Below are 14,481 nucleotides of genomic sequence, written 5' to 3'. Positions count from 1 at the left end.
CTTTCCTCTTTGTACACTCTCTCCTTCTCTGATCTTATTCATTCCCTTATTTTTCACAATACTCTCTATTTAGATTAAAACAAACTCTTTACCTGGAGCACTTATTTTTGTCCTGAGGTTATATCTTTTATTTCCATCTATTCCTTAGACATTTCAAACTGAACCTGACAAGTTCCTCTGAAACCAGCTTTTATTTACAAATAGTCTCTCTGTTAATAGCAATAACATATTCTTTTCATCAGCATTCTTTTACTCCTTGTTATCTCCCCACATTGAATCAGTCCTCCATCTCAATCATTTTTTTCATGTTGCTAATTTTTTCCATTTCTATATTACCCTACTGTCTTTAAATCTATCCTTCTTTAAGCTCTCATTATTGTCTCTGAATATTTATTCATCTTCAACAAAATTTTATTATGGATCTGTAGGAAACAGAAAGATGGAAAAAACTGTAAACCTATCCATACACAGTTTGTAATCTAGAAGGATGGACAAGAAATGCCAAAAAAAAGTGATCATAAAAGATGATATTGTTCATATCTTAAGTGAAGGAAAACCTACATTACAGAGTGAATGATTGGGGAAGATGTCATTGAGAAGATAGCATTTGAGGTGGAATGGTGGCTAAACTGAGGCCATGGCAATCCTAAGTGAGAGCAATCGAAAAATCCAAGGTGGAAAAACAGAAAACCACAATCTGGATGGCACATAATAGATATATATGACAGCAATGGAAAAATAGGAGTCTAGTTACGGAGGGCTCTCTGTGCTGGCCAAACGCATTGGGATATTATTCCCTGGGAGTCAAGAGCCATTGGACATGACTGATAGTGCTAATTTGGAGTCAGATAATCTACATTCAAGGCCCAATTCTATTATGTTTTGTATAAATAACCTGGACTAAGATGTTTCAGTGTTCTATTGCAACTGTTTCCCTTTTTGAAAGTAGAAATAACCATATTATTCCTGCTTATGTCACAGGGCTAAATAAATGTTTGAAAGGGAAGTACTTTAAAAATTATAAAATGACATGGAAATACCTGGCATTATACTTGTGATGCTCTTGAGTGAGGTTATTTGAGCATAGGGATAACAGGTTCTGACAGATGCTCCTTAGAACTGGTATAATCTTTGTCTTGCCAGGAGATGAAAAACTGTACTCCCTGTGTTTTCCTTTCCTGTAATATGATCTAATTTAGTGAGCATTTCCTCCTGCACTATGTTCTATATATGCCTAGTCAACAAATGAGTTAGAGGATTATGGAATGAAAACTATAAGCAATTCTATAGCTAGCCATCTTCTATATGAGCCAAAATATTTCAAGTATCATTTAAGGAAACAATATGTTACATTCTATACACTAACAGGAGGCTATTGTAAAAATATGCAATATATTCACATGATTCTTTAAACATAAAACTGAATCAATGAAAATTTTATTTTTCTCCTATCCACTGAAATGTTCTTACTCTCTGTCCCAATAGTTAACCATTTCTAAGAGCATTTCTGTGTATTATTTAATATTATGTATAAAATTGCCAGTAAATATGAATACATAGTTCTTCTTCTTTTTAAATTTATATAGAAAAAATAGTACAATGTATATTGTTCTGCTCCCTGCTTTTTTCACTTAATGAAATATCATGGAAATATTTCCGTATATATTCTTATGGTAATAGTTCCATGGAATTCTAGTTTTCATAACTTTCCATTATTTATTTAAATAGTCACATACAGAGGGACATTTGGGTTATTTCTAATTTTTTGCTATTACAAACAACCCTGCATTGAATACCTTGTTCATTCATTTCACAAATATGTTGGTTTATTCATAAGTTCCTAGAGTGCGCTTTCAGAGTCAATATGTAAGTTTTTTTGTAATGTTGCTATATGTTACTAAATTGCCCTTTGTGGGTTTGTACCATTTCTCATTCCCTCCAGCTGTAGAAGAGAGTGGTTTTTCTCCTACAGCCACTGCAACAAAGTGTGCTAACATTGGACTTTTGCCAGCATGATAGAGAAGAAATGATAACTCTGTACAGTTTTAATTTGAATTACTTTTATCAAAAATTAGAACCAACATCCTTATATTCATTAAGTACATTCCATACAATACTTTTTATTGTAATATTTTCTTTTTTGATTTCCAGGAATTTTATATATTAGAAATAGTATTCCTATATTTCTATAACCGACATTATCAAACCTTTTTCTTTGTTATTTGTCTTTTGACTTTACTCTTTTTTTTGCAATGCAATGATTTTTTTACTGTAATTAAAATTATTCATCTTTCCTTTTATGGAAACTAGAATTTTGAGTCCCAACTCCATATTTATAAAGGCATTTTACCATGTTTTCTTCTAAGTTTTCATGGTTTCATTTTTTATGTTTGATCTTTACACTACTTCTGGTTTATTGTGTTATAAGTGTAATTTATAGATGGAATTTTATTTTTCTCCAAATGACTCCTCCTCAGTTTCCAAATACCATCAACTGAAAAGAAGAAGGAAAAAAAGAAAAAAGAAAAGTCTTAACTGCATTTATTAGAATACTCTATTTATCATACAGAATTCCCCACTTTGTGTCCACTGTTGGCCTTTCCAAATTCCCATGGTCTTTTTATACATTAGTTGCACAATGCTTTAAGAGAGCCTAAATCATTTGAATAATGACTAATTATACACATTATATTTTATATACAGTTGCAATACTGTAAACAATTATTCTATTTCTAATTAAGAGGAGGAACTATTTTCATTAAAAGAAATTTGTCTTTACCCTTTGCAGCACTTATAAAATCCTGCCCTCCCTGTCACTCTGATCTCTACTGTCCCCAGTCTCCCAATACACACTTTCGATTTTGATTGAATTTCAGTAGCTTGCTCAGATTCAGACACCTTTTATGGTCAGGCCCTTGGCAAGGAGAATGACAAGCTTCGATACAATACTAGATGTGTTTTGCTGAGACTGTCACCTGGCTATGGGACATTTAATGGTTGAATGACATAGAAGCAGAATACTACTTACAAGGCAGGCATAATTTTGCAGGCTGCCATCTATCTATCAGTTAAAGTCAATAAAAATATCTTAAAGAAAGTCAACTGGAATTTCTTTCCAATAGTTTGAAAATAAAAGAAATGTATTTTTCTCTAAAAACAAATATTATAATAAAAATTGGCTCATTTTTTTTCTTACTTTATGTTGTATTTAACTCTGAAAATTGGAAGACATTGTTTTCATATCAATCACATTATTACTGTCATCTATCTGGTAGTAAATATTAAGTCATTTGCAATAATATTGTGTTTTAACTTCAAATGAACAACTCCAGGCTTTTTAATATAAAAAAGTGGATAATCTCTTCATTTTTCTTTTCCTTTCTTTCATGAAGTAACACACATTGATGAAGTTACAATGTTCAAGGTGATATCAAGATAAGGGGAATAGAACCTATTCAAGTGTTTCTTGGACCTTAAGGAACTTACATTTTATCTATGACAGAGGAAACATGCATATGAAAAGTTAGCTAAAAGTAAAAGTCTGCTCAGAATAGATGGACTAAATGGATGAAGAGAAAATAGCTGCAGTCTGAATTCATATGAGGGCAATGACATCCCCTGGGGAAAAGGGTAGCAATAATCAATGGTTTCTGAAGAGATAGGCTTTGAGACTGACTTTTAAGAGCAGATAATATTTAATAAATAAGGGAGAATGATTTTTTAAGGAACATCCATACTGTTCTCCATAGTGGCTGTATCAATTTACATTCTCACCAACAGTGCAAGAGGAATCCCTTTTCTCCACACCTTCTCCAGCATTTATTGTTTGTAGATTTTTTAATGATGGCCATTCTGACCGGTGTGAGGTGATACCTCATTGTAGTTTTGATTTGCATTTCTCTAATAATTAGTGATGTTGAGCATCTTTTCATGTGTTTGTTGGCCATCAGTATGTCTTCTTTGGAGAAATGTCTATTTAGGTCTGCCGCCCATTTTTTGATTGGGTTGTTTGCTTTTTGACATTGATCTCCATGAGCTGTTTGTATATTTTGGAAATTAATCCTTTGTCAGTTTCTTTGTTTGCAAATATTTTCTCCCATTCTGAGGGTTGTCTTTTCATCTTGTTATGGTTTCCTTTGCTGTGCAAAAGCTTTTAAGTTTAATTAGGTCCCATTTGTTTATTTTTGTTTTTACTTTCATTACTCTAGGAGGTGGGTCAAAAAAGATCTTGCTGCAATTTATGTCAGAGTGTTCTGCTTATGTTTTCCTCTAAGAGTCTTATAGTGTCTGGCCTTACATTCAGGTCTTTAATCCATTTTGAGTTTATTTTTGATACAGCCACTATGGAGAACAGTATGGAGGTTCCTTAAAAAACTAAAAATAGAAATATCATATGACCCTGCAATCCCACTACTGGGCGTATACCCAGAGAAAACCATAATTCAAAAAGACACATGCACCCCAATGTTCATTGCAGCACTACTTACAATAGCCAGGACATGGAAGCAACCTAAATGTCCATCGACAGATGAATAGATAAAGAAGATGTGGCACATATATACAATGGAATATTACTCAGCCATAAAAAGGAACGAAATTGGGTCATTTGCAGAGATGTGGATGGACCTAGAGACTGTCATACAGAGTGAAGTAAGTCAGAAAGAGAAAAACAAATATTATATATTAACGCATATATGAAGAATCTAGAAAAATGGTATAGACGATCCTATTTGCAAAGCAGAAATAGAGACACAGACATAGAGAACAAATGTGTGGACACCAGTGGGGGCAAGAGGGGTGGGATGAATTAGGAGGTTGGGTTTGACATATATACACTGTCGATACTATGTATAAAATAGATAACTAATGAGAACCTACTGTATAGCTCAGGTAACACACCTCAGTGCTCTGTGGTGACCTCAATGGGAAGGAAATCCAAAAAAGAGCGGACGGATGTATACATATAACTGATTCACTTTGCTGTACAATAGAAACTAACACAACATTGTAAAGAACCTTTACTCCAATAAAAATTAATTTTAAAAAATTTTAAAAAAATAAATATGGGACAATGAGAAAGTGAAAATGTTAAAAGTGTTTGGGTTAGTAAGCAGAAAAATACCACAGTTAGTCTTTCTGAAGAGTCCTCTCCATTTGGGTTGTAACAATTAATTGTTCTTGGTAATTAACCTTGTAGCCCAATGAAACATTTAAGCATTTTTGCCAAATGTTAAACCCTATTTTTCATCTCCTTTTGAGGAATTCTGCATCATAGTGAGTGTTCTCTGGAACTTCCATTTAAGTATACACTAAGGTTTGTCTTTACTATGCTAAATTCTAGCATCACGTAGCATCACACTACTGTGGTAAATTTGGACCCATCCATCTTAGGGCCTCTTTGAATGAAGCATATTTTCCACACTTGCTGTTCATGATGTTGTATCTTCTTGTATGATTACAAATGACTTGTGGTCTAAATGCTTGAGGTATCATACATTTATTTTTGTAATTACACAAAAATAATGTTATTTTCAAAAGCCAGTCATATCAAGAACCTGCCATTATTGATGTATTTTTTCACATGATGCATTTTTTAGAATTTAAAGAAAGATGAGCCATGTATCTTTCTCTCTAATAGTTTATTTAATATTATGTTCAATTGTCTTATAGTGTGTTGTATTGCAAATGCAAACAACAGCAACAACAACACATAACAATAACAACACTTTTGTACTTCTTCCTGTTTGCCAGGTACTTTTCAAGTGCCTCTATGTATAAACTTATATAATCATTACAACAGCCTTATTATCTCCACTTTACAGGAGAAAACTGAGGCACAGAGACTTTAACATGCCAAAGCCAGGCAGTTAGAAAATGGCAGAGCTGAGATTGAACCCAGACTAACTCTCTTTAGAGCCCTTTTATAACCACATAAAAATTTCAATGTGATTTAGCTCTGCAACACATTTTTACTTATCATAATTTCTATGTGCATGAAATGACATTGTAAATCCTATTAATTTGAATTATAAGTGTCTTTTGGTGACTAGGAACTTAAAATGCACTTTTTCTCCTTTGAATTTTAAAGGTATTGATTTATTGACTTGTAACATCTTGTGTTTTTTAATTTTTTTTAACCTCTTTATTGGAATATAATTGCTTTACAATGTTGAGTTAGTTTGTACTGTATAACAAAGTGAATCAGCTATATGTATACATATATCCCCATATCCACTCCCTCTTGCATCTCCCTCCCTCCCACCCTCCCTATCCCACCCCTCTAGGTGGTCACAAAGCACAGAGCTGATCTCCCTGTGCTATGCAGCTGCTTCCCACTAGCTATCTTAGTGTAAATATGTCAGTGCTACTCTCTCACTTCATCCCAGATTAACCTTCCCCCTCCCCATGTCCTCAAGTCCATTCTCTACATCTGCGTCTTTATTCCTGCCCTACCCTTAGATACATCAGAACCATTATTTTTTTTTTTTTAGATTCCATATATATGTGTTAGCATATGGAATTAGGTTTTTCTTTCTGACTTACTTTACTCTGTATGACAGACTCTAGGTCCATCCACCTCACTACAAATAACTCAATTTTGTTTCATTTTATGGCTGAGTAATATTCCATTGTATATATGTGCCACATCTTCTTTATCCATTCACCTGTCGATGGACACTTAGGTTGCTTCCATGTCCTGGCTATTGCAAATAGTGCTTCAATGAACATTGTGGTACATGATTCTTTTTGAATTATGGTTTTCTCAGGGTATATGCCCAGAAGTGGGATTGCTGGGTCATATGGTAGTTCTATTTTTAGTTTTGTAAGGAACCTCCATACTGTTCTCCACAGTGGCTGAATCAATTTACATTCCTGCCAACAGTGCAAGAGGGTTCCCTTTTCTCCACACCCTCTCCGGCATTTATTGTTTGTAGATTTTTGATGATAGCCATTCTGAACGGTGTGAGGTGACTCATTGTAGTTTTGATTTACATTTCTCTAATGATTAGTGATGTTGAGCATCCTTTCACGTGTTTGTTGGCAATCTATGTATCTTCTTTGGAGAAATGTCTATTTAGGTCTTCTGCCTATTATGGATTGGGTTGTTTGTTTTTTGGATATTGAGCTGCATGAGTTGCGTGTAAATTTTGGAGATTAATCCTTTGTCAGTTACTTCATTTGCAAATATATTCTCCCATTCTGAGGGTTGTCTTTTAGTCTTGTTTATGATTTCCTTTGCTGTGCAAAAGGTTTTAAGGTTCATTAGGTCCCATTTCTTTATTTTTGTTTTTGTTTCCTTTTCTTTAGGAGGTGGGTCAAAAACGATCTTGCTGTGATTTATGTCATAGAGTGTTCTTCCTATGATTTCGTCTAAGAGTTTTATAGTGTTTTGACTTACATTTAGGTCTTTAATCCATTTTGAATTTATTGTGTATGGTGTTAGGAAGTGTTCCAATTTCATTCTTTTACATGCAGTTGTCCAGTTTTCCCAGCACACTTATTGAAGAGGCTGTCTTTTCTCCATTGTATATTCTTGCCTCCTTTATCAAAGATATGGTGACCATGTGTGTGTGGGTTTATCTCTGGGCTTTCTATTCTATTCCATTGATCTATATTTTCGTTTTTCTGCCAGTAGCATACTGTCTTGATTATTGTAGCTTTGTAGTATATTCTGAAGTCAGGGAGCCTGATTTCTCCAGTTCCGTTTTTCTTTCTCAAGATTGCTTTGACTATTCAGGGTCTTTTGTGTTTCCATACAAATGGTGAAATTTTTTGTTCTAGTTCTGTGGAAAATGCCATTGGTAGTTTGATAGGGATTGCATTGAATCTGTAGATTGCTTTGGGTAGTGTAGTCATTTTCACAATGTTGATTCTCCCAATGCAAGAGCATGGTATATCTCTCCATCTGTTTTTATCATCTTTAATTTCTTTCATCAGTGTCTTATAATTTTCTGCATACAGGTCTGTTGTCTCCTTAGGTCAGTTTTTTCCTAGGTATTTTATTCTTTTTATTGCAATGGTAAATGGGAGTGTTTCCTTAATTTCTCTTTCAGATTTTTCATCATTCCTGGATAGGAATGCAAGAGATTTCTGTGCATCAATTTGGCATGCTGCTACTATGCCAAATTCATTGATTAGCTCTAGTACCTTTCTGGTAGCATCTTAAGGATTCTCTGTGTATACTATCATGTCATCTGCAAACAGTGACATTTTTACTTCTTTTCAAATTTGGATGTTTTCATTTCTTTTTCTTCACTGCCATGGCTAAAACTTCCAAAACTTCCTTTGTATGTTATTTGTTGTTTTTCTCTTGCTGCTTTTATATTTTTTATTTGTATTTAATTTTTGATAGTTTGGTTAATATGTGTCTTGACCTGTTTCTCCTTTGATTTATCCTGTATGGGACTCTCTGCGCTTCCTGGACTTGATTGACAATTTCCTTTCCCATGTTAGGGAAGTATTCAACTATAATCCTTCAAATAGTTTCCCAGACCCTTTCTTTTTCTCTTCTTCTTCTGGGACCCCATAATTCGAATGTTGGTGCGTTAAATTTGTCCCAGAGGTCTCTGATGCTGTCCTCAATTCTTTTCATTCTTTTTTCTTTATTCTGCTCTGTTGTAGTTATTTCCACTATTTTATCTTCCAGGTCACTTTTCCGTTCTTCTGCCTCAGTTATTCTGATATTGATTCCTTCTAGAGAATTTTTAATTTCATTTATTTTTTTTCCATCATTGCTTGTTTGCTCTTTAGTTCTTCTACGTCCTTGTTAAACATTTCTTGTATTTTCTCCATTCTTTTTACAAGATTTTGGATCATCTCTTCTATCATTACTCTGATTTCTTTGTCAGGTTGGCTGCCTATTTCCTCTTCGTTTGGTCTGGTGGCTTTTTACCTTGCTCCTTCATCTGCTGCTTATTTATCTGTCTTCTCATTTTGTTTAACTTACTGTGTTTGCGTCTCCTTTTCTCAGGCTTGAGGTTCATAGTTTCTGTTGTTTTTAGTGTCTGCCCCCAGTGGGTAAGGTTAATTCAGTGGCTTGTGTAGGCTTCCTGGTGGAACTGGACTGGTGCTTAGGTACTGGTGGCTGAGGCTGGATCTTGCTTTCTGGTGGGCAGGGCTGCGTCTCGTGGTGTGTTTTTGGGTGTCTGTGAACTTAGTATGTTTTTAGGCAGCCTCTTTGCTAATGGGTGGTGTTCTGTTCCTGGCTTGCTGGTTGTTTGGCATGGGGCATCCAGCACTGGACCTTGCTGGCCATTGAGTGGAGCTGGGTCTTAGTGTTGAGATGGAGATTTCTGGGAGAGCTCTCACCGATGATATTACTTAGGCCGGGAGGTCTCTGGTGGTCCAATGTCCTGAACTTTGCTCTCCCTCCTCAGAGGCTCAGGCCTGGCACCAGGCTGGAGCACCAGGACACTGTCAGCAGCAAGGCCTAGAAGCAAAGAGAGAAAAAAAGAAAAAAAAATGATAACAATAAATTTTAAAAAATTTTAAAAATTATTATAACAAACACATTTTTAAAACTATTAAAATAAAAGAAGTAGTAATAATAAAAAAAAGAAGAGAGCAACCAAACCATTAAACAAACCGACCAATGATAACAAGCACTAAAAACTATACTAAGATAAACATAAAGATCAGAAACAAGTCAGTCACAGACAGCAAACCCCCAGTCTACAGTTGCTCCCAATGTCCACCACCTCAATTTTGGGATGATTCATTTTCTATTCAGGTATTCCACAGATGCAGGGTACATCAAGTTGATTGTGGAGATTTAATCCACTGCTCCTGAGGCTGCTGGGAGAGATTTCCCTTTCTCTTCTTTGTTGGCACAGCTCTTGGGGTTCAGCTTTGGATTTGGCCCTGCCTCTGCATGTAGGTCGCCTGAGGGCGTCTGTTCTTCTCTCAGACAGGACAGGATTAAAGCAGCAGCTGATGCGGGGTCTCTGGATCACTCAGGCCCGGGGGCGGGAGGGGTACGGAATGCAGGGTGAGCCTGCGGCAGTAGAGGCCAGCGTGACATTGCAACAGCCTGAGGCACGCCATGTGTTCTCCCGGAGAAGTTGTCCCTGGATCACGGGACCCTGGCAGTGGCAGGCTGTCCAGGCTCCTGTGGTGTGTGGATAGTGACCTGTGCTTGCACATACGCTTCTTGGTGGCTGCAGCAGCAGCGTTAGAGTTTCATGACCGTCTCTGTGGTCCGAGACGATAGCCGTGGCTCGTGCCCATCACTGGAGCTTGTTTAAGTGGTGCTCTGCCTTCTGTGGGCAGACGGGGAAGGAATCCCCTCTCCTCGTGCACCCTGAAACAATGGTCTCTTGCCTCTTAGGCAGGTCCAGGCTTTTTCCTGGAATCCCTCCCGGCTAGCTGTGGTGCACTAACCCTGTCAGGCTGTCTTCATGCAGCCAACTCCAGTCCTCTCCTTGGGGTCTGACTTCCGAAGCCTGAGCCTCAGCTCCCAGCCCCCACCCACCCTGGTGGGTGAGCAGAAAAGCCTCTCAGGCTGGTGAGTGCTGGTCGGCATGGATTCTCTGTGTGGGAATCTCTCTGCTTTGCCCCCTGTACCCCTGTTGCTGTGCTCTCCTCCGTGGCTCTGAAGCTTTCCCCCACGCACTCCATGTCTCCACCAGTGAAGGGGCTTCCCAGTGTGTGGAAACTTTTCCTACTTCACAGCTCCCTCCCAGAGGTGCAAGTCCCATCCCTATTCTTTTGTCTCTGTTTTTTCTTTTTTTTCATTTGCCCTACCCAGGTACATGGGGAGTTTCTTGCCTTTTGGGAAGTCTGAGGTCTTCTGCCAGTGTTCAGTAGGTGTTCTGTAGGAGTTGTTCCACATGTAGCTGTATATCTGATGTATTTGTGGGGAGGAAGGTGATCTTTATGTCTTACTCCTCTGCCATCTTGAAGGTCCCCCCTTCATTTGTTTTTAAAATCCATATTTTCTCTTTGCATTAAATTTGGAAAAAATTGAAAATTTGTCCCATGCTTTAGCCGTATTTTTCAGTTGTAGCTTTGCAATGACAAGGAAATGAAACAATAATAAATCTTATGTAAATAAGACATGAGAGAATGAATTTGAAATTGTTTATTTTAGTTAATTACTTTGTCAATAATTAAACAAGTTGTTTTGAGAAATAATCTTTTTAGATGTTTTAATGACTTTGAACACCGAGATAATATGTATGCAATAATTTTCCCTGAGACCAAGTTAATGGAACATTTTGATAATAAGTCAGAAAGAGAAAAACAAATACTATATGCAAACACATATATATGGAATCTAAAAAGAAAAAAAAAAAAAGGTTCTGAAGAACCTAGGGGCAGGACAGGAATAAAGATGCAGATGTAGAGCATGGACTTGAGGACATGGGGAGGGGAAAGGGTAAGCTGGGACGAAGTGAGAGAGTAGCATTGACATATATACACTACCAAATGTAAAATGATAGCTAGTGGGAAGCAGCTGCATAGCACAGGGAGATCAGCTTGGTGCTTTGTGTCCACCTAGAGAGGTGGGATAGGGAGGGTGGGAGGGAGATGCAAGAGGGAGGAGAAATGGGGATAAATGTATATGTATAGCTGATTCACTTTGTTATACTGCAGATACTAACACACCATTGTAAAGCAATTATCCTCCAATAAAGATGTTTAAAAAAAATCATTACCTATAGACATAATCATTTTTCTTCACTGTTGCAAAAAAAAAATCATTATTTCTTCCTCATTGGACATTTGTTGTCAGTACTGGTCTTTGGTTCTATATGAGTAATTTTCAGCTTACTGCTTTAAAAAACAAAACTGATGATATTTCCAGGAAAGATGACAGAGGGAGAACATCTCCAGTTCTGGCTAATTTCAAAGGGAAGAGCAGTTACAGGTGTCCCATAAAATGTCCTTCTCATTCTGTCAGGCTTAAGGAGGAAGAAGGAAATAATTTAAACTTGACTCTACATAACATTGTGACTTCGTTTGTGGAATGGCAAAGGGCATTTCAGAATAGATGATTTTTAGAAAATATCTTTTTCATTTTAAGTTATATTTTTCTCTCTTAATAATTTATATATTTCCTTATAATATTGTGAACATGCTGAACACAAAAGGGGTATCAGCTAATAAAAACCCAGGTCTTCAAATTAAACTGGAGAGGAGATTAAGAGAGGAGATCCTATCTAAAGGAACATATCATTCAGCACCTGGTCCCTTCCCAATATTTATCTTGTTCTTATGATGAAGCCTTTGAGTGTACTAATTAGAATTTAAGCTACTCAGATTGAGGAAATGAACTAAAGAAGGAAGGGAAAGAATCCAGGCAGCAAAACCATTTTCTGTTGCAGATATTTCTAAACAGATGACTAGAGAATTGTAGAGAGAAATTTTCTAAAGGTGTTGCTTTTCAGGGTGCTAAGGAGCCTATAAAAGAAACCCAGTTGGTAGTGGGAATGTGTGGAAGAGAATAAAGAGATTTAAAGGGAAATTGTGAAGGGCTTGATTTTCTAAGTGACTGTTTTTGGATTAAGAAAAGTTTTATTTTAAGAACAGCTTTAAATTTTCCCTGTTAAATACCATATGCTAACACATATATATGGAATCTAAAAAAAAAAAAAAAATGGTCATGAAGAACCTAGGGGCAGGATGGGAATAAAGACGCAGACCTACTAGAGAAGGAATTTGAGGACACAGGGAGGGGGAAGGGTAAGCTGTAAGCTGGGACGAAGTTAGAGAGTGGCATGGGCATATATACACTACCAAATGTAAAACCGATAGCTAGTGGGAAGCAGCCGCATAACACAGGGAGATCAGCTCGGTGCTTTGTGACCACCTAGAGGGGTGGGATAGGGAGGGTGGGAGGGAGGGAGACACAAGAGGGAAGAGATATGGGGATATATGTATATGTATAGCTGATTCACTTTGTTATAAAGCAGAAACTAACACACCATTGTAAAGTAATTATCCTCCAATAAAGATGTTAAAAAATAAAAAAAATTTCCCCATGGCTTCAGTAAAACATTTCCTATATAACTGTACTTCTCGAGTACTGCTCTCAAGGAGAGTAAAGGAAGATGTTTTAAATATACAGGACAGTCTGTCCCATCCCTATCTTTCTATTTCTATATGAGGTGAGGAAGCTAGATTTAACTGAATGGACTGTTTCCTGTAGTTCAGGCACAAGGTAATGATCCACCTACAGACTATAGAAAATATAGTCTCTAACACAGGCAACTTTTGGTGAAGAGCATGTAAAATTGAGGGCCACTTTCACTTTTGTGTGGAAAGAAGTTCCCTGCAGGGAGAGGTTCTGAATCAAAATAATGGGAGCTCATGTTATAATCTCACAATAAAGAAGGTAGCCACCAAAATCTAGGGAGTGTATGTGTATGTGTGTGTGCTGCAATGGCACACTATAATGTCCTCTATAATTGGGACCCATAGAGTCTAAAAAGATAGAGATAGGGGATGGTAGATTGTATTATAGAAAAAAATTTCTTTTTGAAAATTATGGCATAAAGTAATATAGATTAATTGAGTACCATATTGGATACTTTGGTATCTCATGAATGGGTTGTAAATATAATTGTCCCTGGAGTACCACCTCACTTTCTTGAGGGCTGTGCCTAACACTTGAGACATTTGATAGGTAAGAAAAATCATGACATTAACACGCACCTGTTGTTTTCCTGCTTAACCTGATGGAGACTAATAAGTCTAAATGCTGTACCCAATATACCCACCAAATATTTATTCCTGGGTAGCATTTGTTTGGAAACTACCCAGAATGGTAAGACACTAGAATGCATATGGAGAGATTGTCATTAGATGTGATCTTGGCTATATTCTTGGGAGTGATTAACATCTTTGTTTTCTCTCCTCAACAGAGACTAACGGTCACCAATCCATAGTCACTCATTCTTAGAACAAAATACTTTTCAAAATGTGTATTCCCTGTCAAATATTGACTCTAATCACAAAATAGATTTTAATAGTGGATTATAGTATGACATGTTCTATGACTGCTATTCTGATTGGGTTCTTCAGTCAGAGAGTTTCATCAATTCTAATGAAATTATTAGAGACATGGTGTTCAGACTAAAGTGGCAGTAAATTCCACATGTGGAATTTCTAGTTCCTATGGCCAAGAATCACTCCGTTGAGTTTCTTCTCCAGTTTTGGATGTTTGGACATAAGCTTCAATTAATCATTGATCTCTACCTTGGGGTAGGAGATGAGAGTAGAAAATAGATTATGTTTTCCCAAAGCAGATAAACTAGAAGATAAATTTTCAGAGGCTTATCACTTGATTATAGTTTTAGTTTACAATAATATGTTTAGACAAAAATATCTTTATCTAACTTAAGCACCATGTTAGGAGCTTCAAGCTCCCGTTATAGGACTTAGGCATGCCTGATAAGCGTACAAATGCTATATATGTGCATTAAAGAGAAGAGATCTTTGTAGAATTCCATAGCTTCAACAAATTAGAAAATGGAGGGC

The sequence above is a fragment of the Eschrichtius robustus genome, chromosome 2 (assembly GCF_028021215.1).
Source record: "Eschrichtius robustus isolate mEscRob2 chromosome 2, mEscRob2.pri, whole genome shotgun sequence".
Classification (NCBI taxonomy): Eukaryota; Metazoa; Chordata; class Mammalia; order Artiodactyla; family Eschrichtiidae; genus Eschrichtius; species Eschrichtius robustus.
The sequence above is the reverse complement of the archived record's forward strand: the minus strand, read 5'-3'. Positions refer to the sequence as shown.